We start from the raw sequence: 14,085 nt of genomic DNA, 5'->3' as shown, positions 1-14,085 counted from the left end.
GGAGGGGAAGGACACAGGCCTGGGTGAGGGTTATCTCAGTGCCTCCATAAACAACAGCCTCCAGGCGGGGAGGAGGCCTCATGTGGAGGGGGGGGGGAGTGAAGGGGAGGCTCACAAACCTGCTTGTATTCCAGCAGTCTTATAAGTGAATGTGTGCGTCTTTTCAGATGAACGGTGAGTTTGTAGTGATAAACATAATGCACCTGTGAAACTTTGTGCTAATTGTGTGTGACCGGGATACCTTCTCCCCCCCTCTCCCTAGCCTCCCACAGGCCTCGCCAGCCCACCCAGCTACCCTCTCCCGGCGGCTGACCCGACGACCATCGTCCACCCCACGACCACCGTCACCCCACGCAACCCTACGCCCACCGCCACCCCACGCCCACCGTCACCCCACGCAACCCTACGCCCACCGCTACCCCACGCCCACCGCCAGCCCACGCCCACACACGCCACACGCCCTACGGCTCCCTCACCAGGAAAGGGTGGAAGGACACATGTGGTGGGGTCAAGAGACTGGGTCACCAGTGTGCCAATAAGTGCTCGAAAAAGATAAGTTGAGTCCAGTCCTGTCGTGACTGGACCATTGTGAGTATCGTGTTGAGAGCACCACACCCAGTGAGCTAGGACACATTCACCAGTGTTTAGTGACAAAAAGGAAATTATCCAAGTGTTACGTGCCACATCAACCCTCCCCCCACCCCCTGAGTGTAGTGCCCCCCCCCCACCCCCTGAGTGTAGTGCCTCCCCCCAGTGAGTGTAGTGTCTCCCGCTCGCCCGCTCCACCTGTGTAGTGTCTCCCCCCCCCCCCCTCCGTGTGGTGCAGTGTCTTCCGCTCCCCCGCCCCCACCTCCCACGATCAGGTGGTCGCGCTTTCCCTCCCCGGCCCCCCTCCCAGACCGGGCCAGCGCGCAGCCTCCCAACCCCCACCCACCACCTCCACGAGCCCACCCACCCCAGACATCTGCCCAGACATGACGCATAGTATAGGGGACAACCTCGTCCCCCCCAGCCAGGAGGGAGAGACAAATACTCCAGTGCAAGGTGACATTCACTTTACCTAAGGGGATGGCAGAAGAAGCCGCTACCAGCCAGCTCACCCCTCCCGAAGCCAATCAAAGGAGAGGCACATGCAGTGGTTGTGGGAACATCGTCAGCATCAACTCTGTCTCCAGAGTCATACGCCAGCATGGTGACTGTCCTGGGTCAGGGAGGCCTCCCGTGGGAGGTGGCAGCACTCAGGAGCCTGTTGCACCAGTACAAATCGCAACAGATTACATTGCAACAGACGACCTGCTAGAGGCAATTAAAGCAACGTCAACCAGGACACTCACCCACATCCCAAAGGCCTCTCGCCCTTTTGCTGCAGGGAAATACACGGACCTCATCGCAAAAGTCAACAGAGGGTCAAATAACCTTGATGCACCTGATACCATCAAAGCCTGGCACAATCTGTTACTTTTTGGCAATGCATGCTTAGGTGTACCAGACAGAGGAGGCAAGACACTGGCCTCATCCGTCAATAAAGCAATTAGGGATTTTCCGAGGGCTGACAACCTAGTCCGCCTCCCCAAACACACCAAACACCGCCGAGGCAGACCAAGTACGACAATCAGCGACAACAGAAAATTAGGTACCCAAGTCAGCAAGAAAATTGAAGAGGGCAATACAGTAGGGGCACTCAGGTTGATCACAAGTGAGGACAAAATTTTGCCCAGGGATGAAACCACAGCCCAAGCACTGAGAGAAAAACACCCCGTCAGGGCCGTAGGTGGACCTCCCCCACAGGTCAGGCTCGCCCCTAACCAGGAACCTCTCGTCCTCCGGGAGTCAGAGGTTTATAAAGCTATCGTTTCATTTCCCCGGGCTCCTCAGGAGGCTACACAGGGGTAAGACCTCAACATGTGAAGGAAATGGTGAACCCTGTTCTTGGCCCAGCTGCAGAAGCGCTCCTGACAGAAATCACAACGTTTGTCAACAACTGCCTCGCCGGGTTAATCCCTGATGAAATCAAACCATTCTTCTTTGGTGCATCCCTATGTGCCCTCAAAAAGAAGGGGGGAGGAATCAGACCCATTGCCGTTGGTAATACCCTTCGCCGCCTAGTTGCAAGGGCTGCTGTCAGAAGTATCCGAACGGAAGCAGCCACCATGCTGCAACCCAACCAGCTGGGGTTTGGAGTCCCCCAAGGCTGTGAAGCAGCGGCTCATGCTGCACGAGCCTACATTAGCTCTCTTACTGAAGACCAGGCAGTAGTAAAATTAGATTTTAAAAACGCTTTCAACTCGGTCAAAAGGGAAGCAATCCTCACTGCAGTCCAGGAACATTGCCCAAGCATTCTCCCGTTTGTGTCAGCAGGCTACAGCAAAGACTCAACCCTCCTGTTTGGCAAACATGAAGTCACCTCAGCAGAGGGAATTCAACAGGGTGACCCACTTGCACCGTTCCTCTTTTGCATAGCGGTTCGAGAAATTACAACCAGACTGTCCAGCGAGCTCAACATCTGGTTCCTGGATGATGGCACTCTGGCAGGCACACAAGATTCCCTGCTAGAAGACTTACAGCTGGTGAAGACACGGGGGGAGTCCATGGGTCTCGTTCTTAGCCCCTCCAAGTGCGAAATTATTGCATCTAGTGAAGTAATCATTAGAGCAGTGAAATCAGTTCTACCAGAAGCCTCAGTCGTTAAACCTACCGACAGCACACTACTCGGAGCACCTCTGGGCCACAATGCCATTGCTGCAGTCCTTGACGAAAAGTTTAGAGACCTAAAGAGGATGGAAGAGAGAATTGGGGACTTGGACTCCCACGATGCCCTCTACCTTCTCACAAAGTGCCTTACCTTGCCAAGGCTAACATACTTCTTAAGGTGTGCACCAACTTTTGGCAACCCACTTCTAAATCAATATGATGAGCTCCTCAGGTCAATATTCAGGAAGGCGCTCAACCTAGATTTAGATGACAGTCAGTGGGACCAAGCAACACTACCAGTGAGATTTGGAGGGATAGGCATACGAAAGGCAACTGAGGTAGCACTTCCAGCATTCTTATCCTCATGTACAGCAGCCAACGAATTGGTAGGGCAGATCCTACCAGAGCGTATGAGAGAGACAGCGGGAACTCATGATCAAACATTCATCGAAGCAGCCAGACAATGGGACACCATTGCACACCCTCAACCCCGACCACAAGTCCCAAAAGACCACAAGCAGGCCCACTGGGATAGCCCCATAATGGAAAAGACTGTCACAGCAATGATTGACAACGCTGATGCTGAAAACAAAGCCCGCCTCCTAGCGGTAACAGCACCCCACGCCGGGGATTTTTTATTTGCTGTGCCCAATGCAGCCCTGGGAACTCGCCTCAGTCATGACGCTCTCCGTATTGGAGTTGCCCTTCGCCTTGCCGCCCCCATCCTCACCGAACATAGGTGCATCTGCGGAACTGCGATGGCAGACCAATATGGTCGTCATGGTCTGGTATGTCGTAAATCACAGGGTAAAATTGCAAGACATGAAGAAGTCAACGACATCATCAAGAGGAGCCTCGCCACAGCCCGCTGCCCGGCACAAAGCGAACCACACTTATCCAGACCTAACGACCCTCAGAAGCGCCCTGATGGGGTCACCTTGCTACCTTGGAAGGATGGTAAGCAAGTGGTATGGGACTACACGTGCGCTGCCACACTGGCCAGTACCTACCTCCACTACAGCACACGTGAAAGCGGTGGTGCTGCTTCTTTCAGGGAATCGCAGAAAATTATTAAATACAGAGGTCTAGCACACTGCTACAGCTTTGTTCCGATCGGCTCGGAGACCCTCGGTTCGTGGGGAAAATGTGCATTGAAGTTCCTGAAGGAATTGGGGGACAAATTGATCAGCGCTACAAAAGACCAGAGAGCAAAAAGTTTCTTGTTCCAGCGCCTCAGTGTTGCGATTCAGAGGGGAAATGCCTGTTGCGTCTTGGGCACTAGTCCAACTTCAGAGGAATTCGAAGAAGTGTTTGACTTGCAACAATGATCGAACCCGTCTGTGACATTCATCAATGTTTCCCATTGTTGTGTTCTTCAAGAGATCCATAACCTTTAAGCACCTTTTTGCATTATTATTTTTGTATCAACCCATGTATATCTTGTAACCATCAAATGCATAATAAAGCACAAAAAATATTCAAGGAAGGGGGTGGTAGGAGAAAAGCACACAGAAACTGTATTGGAGGGGATCTAAACATTCCCTCTAATGCGTTATGCGTGGTTTCCTCCGAGGCTATGGGTCCCCCTTCTTCCAGCTAGAGGTGGTACTCCCTTCCTATATATATATATATATATATATATGCGTCTTAACATTGCCGTAGGCATATCCTAAGCCATAGTCGCCTTGAAGTTTATTGAAATGCACACTACCTTTCTTTGCGTTGATTGCTGTAATTGTTTTGTTTACTTTCCGCTTAAGGTCTTCTACGGGGTTCCTCGTGATTCGTTGAAATTTGGAGTCGTCACTTAGGATGTCGCTAATTTTGTTCATGTATTCATGGGTAGGAATCAATACATATGCTGCTGTTTTGTCGGCTTTTCTTATTGTTACGTCTTTCAGATTTTTTAGTTGTTTCGCTGCTTCTTTGAGTCGTGGGGTTAAGATTGTAGATGAATATGTTCCTCGTTTTTTCCCTGCTTCTGCAAGTAGTTCAGCTTGAAGTGTGTCAGTGGTGATGACTTTTTTGTTGTCTTCTAGCTTATGGATATCGTCCAGAAGCATTTCGATTTCCAGGCGTTTTTGATGCATCTTTGGTTTAGATAAGAATTGACAATTTAGACCAAGATTTAAGAGGTCTCGTTGGTCCTGGGTAAGATCATAAGAAGTCAGGTTAAAGTAGCCATCTTTAGGACGAGGGATTTTTAGCTGTCCACCGTTTAGGGATGTTAACTTACGGAGTGTCTTTGTTTCTACAAGAGTTTTATGTTGTTGTTTCAGGTAAAATAGTTCACTGTTGATGGTTTGCTTGAGTTGGATAGGGATGTCGTACTGGGTCCATTTGTTTAACAGATGCTCCGCCTGCTCTATAAAGGTTTGGAGGGCTTCCTTCTTCTTGTTTAGTTGATGCCGAATGAGTTCTTGCCTATACCTATAGGTAAACTCTGTATTGCGGACTGCTGGGTCATGTGGGTTTATATTGGTGTATACTGGCAGCAGGTTTTCTTTCAAACATGTTTCATTGAATATGACCGCATATTCTGTATTTATTATTTTCTGGTTTAGGGCTTCTATCCCTCTAACTATTTTCTTAGCATCAGGGCTTAATTGGAATAGGAGTTCTCCAAAACTCATTTTCGTACTTTTAAGGTGAAGAAAAGAAGTGATTTACTATAGAGTGTATTACACTTATTTGTATAATTTGCACGACGTTTCGAACCTCCATGGTTCATTCTCAAGTGAACAGATCTTACAATACTAGTTGATTTTATACCCGCTTTAGGTCAGGTGATAATACAATGAAGGTGAAAAACATGGGGGGATACATAAGGGATAAACATAGGGGCTGCAGAAGGCTTATTGGCCCATACGAGGCATCTCCTATCTAAATACAAAGATTAATCCAGTGTAATTGGCCTGTTATGTTTGGACATTGTCTTCTGTGTTGGCATCGATATGTTCTTGTCTTGTCCTTACTCTCATGGTGGGTAGAGTAAATAGTTCCGTGATTTGGGTGTTCATGGTAGGTCGCTCTATTCTTATGTGAATTGCCTCAAGAATTTGTAATCTTCTTGAATCTTGGGTTTTGTCTATTATGCAAGTATTCTTGTTCAACATTTCTCTTGTTAGAGTAATGTCATGGGCTTGTCTCATGTGATTCCTAGGGGCACCAGATTGAAGATGGCATGTCAAACGCCTCGTCAGCTTGGTCGACGTCATACCTATGTACTTACATTGAAGGTTACATCCTTCGTGGGGGCAAGTGTACATGTATACAACGCTTGACTGCTGTAGAGGGTTCTCCGTCGGCTTCGGGCTTTTTTTGATAAGGAGTTCGGAAGTCTTCTTGGTTTTGTAGAATATTATCAGGTTTATGTTTTGGTTAGGAGTAGTGCTTTTTACTCCTTTACGGATTATTTCTTTCATTATTCTTTCCTCTTTTATATGTTCACTGTGCATGGTTGATTTGTAATATAATTTTATTGGGGGTGTTGTGGTTTCTGTTCTAGGTTCTGAATTATACCAACGGTCCAAGTGTCTTCTTATAGCAGCGTTTATTTCCGCGTTGCTATATCCGTTGTTCACCAATACCTGAGTTACTCTTTCAAACTCTCTACTCACGTTGCTCCATTCAGAGCAGTGGGTAAGCGCTCGACGAATATAAGCATTGAGAACACTGGCTTTGTATCTTTGGGGGCACTCACTTCTACCGTTCAGGCATAATCCTATGTTGGTGGGCTTGGTATATACGTTGGTGCTTAAAGAGGTTCCTGTTTTTGTTATTAGTACATCCAAGAATTCAAACCGAAACAACTAAAAAATCTGAAAGACGTAACAATAAGAAAAGCCGACAAAACAGCAGCATATGTATTGATTCCTACCCATGAATACATGAACAAAATTAGCGACATCCTAAGTGACGACTCCAAATTTCAACGAATCACGAGGAACCCCGTAGAAGACCTTAAGCGGAAAGTAAACAAAACAATTACAACAATCAACGGAAAGAAAGGTAGTGTGCATTTCAATAAACTTCAAGGCGACTATGGCTTAGGATATGCCTACGGCAATGTTAAGACGCATAAACCAGGTAACCCACTACGCCCTATAATCAGCCAAATACCAACCCCAATATATATATATATATATATATATATATATATATATATATATATATATATATATATATATATATATATATATATATATATATATATATATATATATTTATAGATATAGATCTAGCCTCTTCCAGCTAGAGGAATATATATATATATATATATATATATATATATATATATATATATATATATATATATATATATATATATATATATATATATATATATAAATATATATATATATATATATATATATATATATATATATATATATATATATATATATATTATAAATATATAATATATATCATTTATATTTGATTTGCAGAACAGCCAAAATTGTGGTGTCTCGTTGTGGAAAGCGGCACGAAACGAACCGTATACAGACAAATCCCTGGACCAGACTGGCATAAACCTTGCATCATGCCGGCATGGTGTAATTCTCAAAATGTGCAATATGACTCGTGGTGAGGATTTTGGCTATGCACACTATCTCCATATAAATTACTTCAAAAGTGCCAAGTACATCTGCCAGGACATCATATGCCAGTACGGTACTGGCCATGGGCCCTGAAAATTCAAGAAAAAAATAAGAAATTCACCCTACTGGAGACAAAGCCGTTCCTAGGGGTTTTGCATGCAAAAGCACATGCATGGTATTGCCAGGTAAATAATTATCATTTGTCAAAGTAACGGGTATAAATGTAACGTTATTTTAGGGTTAAAAAGTTATTAATCAGAATAAAGTATTTAATCATAATTAAATTTTTGAGCAATCGACTAATATTCTTTCCTTGTAATTATTTTACAGCGTGTTACATCTTAATTATAGGTCTTGTATGGAGGACGCTGGCAGCACGGAAGTGGTTTTACCACAGGTGAAGAAACCGAGCAAATTTTCAGCTATATGTCGCGGTACAACAGTACCACCAAAAACATGTTGAAAGCCGGTTAGTTTATAGTGCATTGTTACAATGAGGAAGGTATAATCTATTAAAACTTGTTAGTGATATTTATTATGTGTAATGAAGATGACTTCAGTAACTATCAACACCTGGTGTCACCCTACAACTTTGTGTATATGAATTGGATTTGATTAATATAGCAAGTAAATTATAGATAGTATAAAAGTGAATGTTGACCAGACCACACACTAGAAGGTGAAGGGATGACGACGTTTCAGTCCGTCCTGGACCATTCTCAAGTCAATTGTGATGAGGAAGTAGAGACAGGCAATAAATAGGCTAGAGAGAGCTGAGGAACAAAGTAAGGTGTATTTTAGGGGATAGTAATAATAATAAGAGCTGCAGATGGCCTATTGGCCCATACGAGGCAGCTGCTATTATAACCACTGAATGAGAAGGAGATAGGAATAAGAACTAACTAACACACCAACAAACTAACACACTTCGTAGCAATCTAGTTCACAGTGCTCCTCAAAAAAAAAAAAAATGCTCCTCCTGCTGCTGGTGTCTACTCTATTTCCTGTTCATCTGGTACAATACAATTTGGCGAAACTGGCTGTACACTGAATGACAGACTTAAACCACACAAGAGAAGTGTCAAGTCTGCAGACACTAACAATGCTCCCTTCTGCCATGTGAGGGATTCTAATCATCCCATAGATTGGTCTTCCTCCAAAATAATCTTTCCTGCCTCTACTCTCCACAGACGCCGTCTTGTTGAATCGGCTCTAATACACAATGTACCCAACATGAACTTGAGTCCTGGCTTTGTTGCTGTGGACTCTTCCCTTTCACAGTATATTTAATCTACAAAATCTACAAAAATCTACTCTACAAATCTACAAGACTTTAATCTACAAAAAAGCCTCCAGATCTTTAGCCCCTGCTATTGCTTTGCTCTTCAACAAGTCACTTGAACTCCAAACCTTTCCAGATATTCTAAAAAAAGCGAGAGTAACGCCTGTCCACAAATGTGATGATCTCACAGATGTTAACAACTACAGACCTATATCAATCCTGCCAAACTTGTCAAAAAATTTTGAAAAACTAATCTATAAGCAGCTTTACTCATATCTAGTGAAACTCAATATACTTAGCCCTTGCCAATATAGCTTCAGGCCCAAAAAAAGAACTAACGATGCACTTATTAGTATGCTTAACTCGATTCATACAGCTCTTGATAAAAATGAGTTCCCTGTTGGGTTATTTGTGAACCTGCGTAAAGCTTTCGATACTGTCAACCACCAAAACCTTCTTCTTAAATTACATCATTATGGTGTCAGAGGACACTCCCTACAATACCTCAAATCCTACCTTACTGACAGGCTCCAATGTGTTTCTGTGAATAATACAATTTCTCCCACCCTACCCATCAACATTGGTGTTCCCCAGGGCAGCATACTTGGCCCTCTCCTCTTTCTCATCTACATTAATGACCTTCCAAATGCCTCCCAACACCTCAAACCAATTCTATTTGCTGACGACACAACCTTCATTTACTCCAGTCCTGATCCCCTTGCTCTAACTGCCACAGTAAATACTGAGCTAAATAAAGTCCATCTTTGGCTAACTGCCAACAAACTCACCCTTAACATTGACAAAACTTTCTATATTCTGTTTGGCAATAAATCCTCTAGTCAAATAAATCTCAAAATAAACAATACCCAAATTTGTAACAAATTAGATGGCAAATTCCTTGGCATTCTCATTGACCACAAGCTGAATTTCCAGGGACACATTCTAAATATATCAAAAAAAGTTTCAAAAACTGTGGGCATTCTTTCTAAGATCAGATATTATGTACCACGCCCTGCCCTGGTGACTCTCTATTACTCCCTTATCTATCCATATCTCAACTATGGTATTTGTGCTTGGGGCTCTACTACCCAAAATCACTTACGTCCTCTAATTACTCAACACAAAGCTGCTATTAGGACAATATCCAATTCTGGCCCCAGACATCACTCTGTACCCCTACTCAAATCTCTGAATATGTTAGACATTATCACTGCACATTCTCTCATGTGTATTATACATATATAAAACGCTAAACTATAATGCCAATCCTGATCTCAAAAGCTTCATAGAAGGTTGTAACAGAACCCATGAGCACCACACCAGAAATAAATACAGTTTTGATATTCCTAGAGTACGACTTAATCAAACCAGAAATGCTCTACAAATCAAGGGGCCCAGAATGTGGAATGACCTTCCCAACCATGTTAAAGACTGTACCTCTCTCAACCAGTTTAAGTTAAAAACGAAGCTATACCTAATAAATTCCCTGTAACTCACCTTACCCCTCTGTTGTCAACCCATGTATGTTTTTTTTTTGTTTTGTTTTTCAAATCAACGCTGTTTGAATGTAATTTTCTGTAATAATTTGTAATTGTATTTGTGCTGCTTTTTCAACAATGTTCCCCCCTCTTTTACCTCTATTTTTATTTGTACTCAACACATCTTATTCTTTTTACCCATTAGTTTTAAGCTTTATTCATTAATGTTTTTCCTGCCCGAAACGCTTTGCGTAATAGTGGCTTTAGGCATTGTATGTACTAGCTCTATCTATAAAGCCAACAAACTTTGTAAAATCTCTTTATGTATGTACCTTACCTAAATAAAATTATTATTATTATTATTATTATTATATACTCAAATGCTGTAATCTTTCTAACAAACGTGACCTAACATAAGCCTACCCCTTCCATTTATCTATCTTTTCTTTCTCTTTCCTTTTCTTTCTCTCTTCTCCTTTTTTTCTGTTCATTGCCTTCTCCTACGCTCCCTTGCTATCGTCTTCTTATTCCTATCTCCTTCTCATTTGGTGGTTATAATAGGAGCTGCCTCGTATGGGCCAATAGGCCCTCTGCAGCTCTTATTATTATTACTATCCCCTAAAATACACCTTACTTTGCTCCTCAGCTCTTTCTAGCCTATTTATTGCCTGTCTCTACTTCCTCATCACAATTGACTTGAGAATGGTCCAGGATGGACCGAAACGTCGTCGTCCCTTCACCTTCTAGTGAGTGGTCTGGTCTACATACTTTAGCCACGTTATTGTGACTCATCGCCTGCATAAAAGTGAATTATTTTCATTTTACATATTCATTGAAGGGAGTTATTTTTTGTCCCTTTTTTCAGAGCGTGAAGAAGAACTTAGTGAATCTTCATTTTTTTGGAACCAACGTAAACATGACTCTTTAGCTCGTGTTCTAGCTTCAAGATTTTGTAAGGCAAGTAATTTGCTTTATTCATTGAATATATGCAACAATGATCATGAATCACTAATATAAGTGCACAGGAAAAAAAAACATTCAAAAATAAAAATAAAAATAACATTTACTGCCATTAAACAGCCTTCATCAGCAGTTAGGCTCGTAAGGATTGTTTTTTTTTTGTATTATCAAATATTAAATAAAAATTGCAACATTTATTATACTAACAGGGCAGTTTTTCCTCCTGTTGATAGGCAAAAGAAGCTGCAGAGTTAATAAGAAAGGAGTTAGCTGACTTATCTCTTGATGAAAAACAACTTCTCATCTGGATTGCAGAGTTAACCAACTTTGCCCAGAGTTTAAATAAAAGGATTGCTTGTAAAATATATAGTAAGAAACACTGTTTTGAAATACTCTTATATATTTTAACAAGGTTATTGTACTGTAAAATCAATGCAGTACCATAAATCATAAAATTGCCAAAACATTTCTTTATTATTTTAATTGTTTAGTTCTTGTACAATAATTGTCAGCCATCATAAAATGCCATTGTGACCATTGCCTAAAAATTTAAGTTAATTTTTTTTTAATTAATCAGGGTCTTTACATGTTTGAATTTAGTAAACATTATAGTAAACAGTATCCTCTATTCTCAACAGATCAGTTTCTCAAAATGATGTTCAAAAGGGGATAGAGTTAGTATGTGACTCAATTAGAACCAAGAAATCCCACATATCCAGTGTAGCAGGTATGTTAAAGCTTATGTATAAGTTAGGGACTGATAAAACAAACAGAAATCTTTTAGTGTTTGTAAAATACTTCAAGAAAACAATTACTTTTTTTTTATCTAAACACATCTAATGTCATTTATTTCTCAGGTAGATTTGTATGGATACCATCTCACTTAGGTGTTGTCCTATGTAATTATAGGTAATTGTCAAAATTAAGTTGAGATATCAATATCTATGGCAGGTGCCTGCAGGTAATGTATCTGCCAATGGAAATCATTCCAGTTGTAAACTATGTGAACAAAACCTAGGACATACTGTCTATCACTATATATGTGATTGCCCTGTTATCAATGACTTCAGAACAAATGGTATGATGTACTTTGAGTTTTGTTATTACTTCATACACTCAGGAATATTGGAAGATATTCTTGTGCTGTACCCCGATTTTGTTAGTGGAGGCTAATAGATCAGCCTTACATTTCATATTCTCTCCAGATTCCATGTATGACTGGCTGTCCTGTGAGGTTTTTGATCTACACTGTGGTCTTTCATACATAATAGGATAGCAGCACATTGCTGTGTATACCTAAGCTTGTTAAAAAAAAAGTGCTTGGCAAATATTTATGTAGTGTGTTCTGCTACTTCTGTGTAGGTATTCACTACTAAGTATATACAAAACAAATTTATCAACTATAATCTTATTTACTAGTAACAAAGTGTTTCTTTCAGTTTCAAGCAAAATGAGATCACGATACCGTGCAAAGATTGAAGCAGACAAGAAAAAGTTGAGGGAACTGATAGCGGTCAACAATGAAGACAATACAGAAAAACTTAGTGTGGACATTGATGAAGAGGGCAACTTTCCATGGTATAATGACACTCCTCAACCAACTGATAATGGTAAGTATATTTGGTTATTTTTCTGTGCATATTGGCCTTGTCAATGAGGATAAATATTGTTAGCTACTAACATGTTAATTCAAACTTACTCATTATGGTAATGGACAAATGGAAGTCCATGCCTAATTTATATTTTTAAGATAATAATATTAACAAGATACCTTAAAAATGATTACATATGATTGCATTATTGTTGCATAATACATGCATCCTACAATGACAGATTTGTTCATGTTCCTTATTAAATAATTTACTTTATATTTTATTTTTGAATATTTTAAGTTACTCTTCAAGACAAGAGAAATGCTGCAGAAAAGCTGCATATGTACAACAGGACTATGGAAGAACAAAATGTCATTCAACTGGAAATGAAAAGTTACTTGGATTTCTACAGAAAAAAGCTTGAGATAACATAAAGACTAGATGATGTACAAAACAAAAGTGCTCCACCCTCTTGGATAATTGAAGTTAGTATCAGGTATCAATATTAACTTAATTACTCCACTGAAATAAATGTTATTGCATTATAGCTACTTGGTAATTATTTTAACAGGTAGCTTAATCATTGTTGTTTGTGTCTAAGCTAAATAAAATTAGTAAAAGCATTTTGTAGACACAAATTGTAATATTATCATTATCACTTTTACTGGTTAAAGTTTAAATGAAACACTTGTTAGGAAAACAAACATTTAATTTAAAAAATGCCTGAAATAATGATGTGTGTTTGTTTTACAGGAACAGGGTAAATACTCAATAAAGAAGTCATCATTCCAGCATGTAACCAGTGGACTTACGGCCCTCTTGCTAAATATGAAAAAATTGTATCAAATTAAACTATTTGAGGCAACTAACCTGTTTTCTGAAGACAGGGAAGTAGAGTACAACAAATTTCAAACAGACAGTCAAGATTCCGAGGATTCCGAGACCGACAGTGACAACAGTGTAGTCAGTATTGAGTCACAGACTGACAACGAAGAAATGGAAGAAACACTCTTCCCTTTGATTTGAGTAGCTTTAAGTAGCAAAGCAAAGAGAAAATAACAAGTATTCTCTACCCCTGGGTTGGCAAATGTTCTTTGCCCAAATCATCGTCATGTTAATTTTGCATCCCTATGTTGCTCAAGAAAGATTTGTTTTCAAATTAGTTTTTATTTTTATTAATTACCCTCAAAGTTTTGTTTAGTTTAGAAATGCTTATTAAATAAATTGTAGTTGTAGTTATGTGCAATCTCTTTGCTTTCCTTCAAAAAACACACACACAAAAAAATGGTAATCATGAAAAATGAGTGCCCAAATGAGATACAGAAAACTTTTTTAGTATCAGTAGTTGACAAATGGAATGCATCAGGAAGTGATGTTGTGGAGGCAGACTCCGTACAAAGTTTCAAGTGTAGATATGACGGCCCAGTAGGTTCAGGAAACTACTTCATTTGAGATGATGCTTCCTAGCATTACGTAAGTAA

General features: G+C 40.7%; 1 long non-coding RNA gene across 1 annotated transcript; it reads left to right on the top strand.

The window, feature by feature from the left end:
* The first annotated feature begins 12,910 nt into the window (after positions 1-12,910).
* LOC138354863 (uncharacterized) lies at positions 12,911-13,841 on the top strand. The gene is made up of 2 exons (XR_011223683.1): positions 12,911-13,089; positions 13,358-13,841. It is a non-coding gene; the product is annotated as an uncharacterized lncRNA (long non-coding RNA).
* The last annotated feature ends 244 nt before the right edge of the window (positions 13,842-14,085 follow it).

Source organism: Procambarus clarkii, chromosome 65, assembly GCF_040958095.1.
Source record: "Procambarus clarkii isolate CNS0578487 chromosome 65, FALCON_Pclarkii_2.0, whole genome shotgun sequence".
Taxonomy (NCBI): domain Eukaryota; kingdom Metazoa; phylum Arthropoda; class Malacostraca; order Decapoda; family Cambaridae; genus Procambarus; species Procambarus clarkii.
The sequence above is the reverse complement of the archived record's forward strand: the minus strand, read 5'-3'. Positions and strand labels throughout refer to the sequence as shown.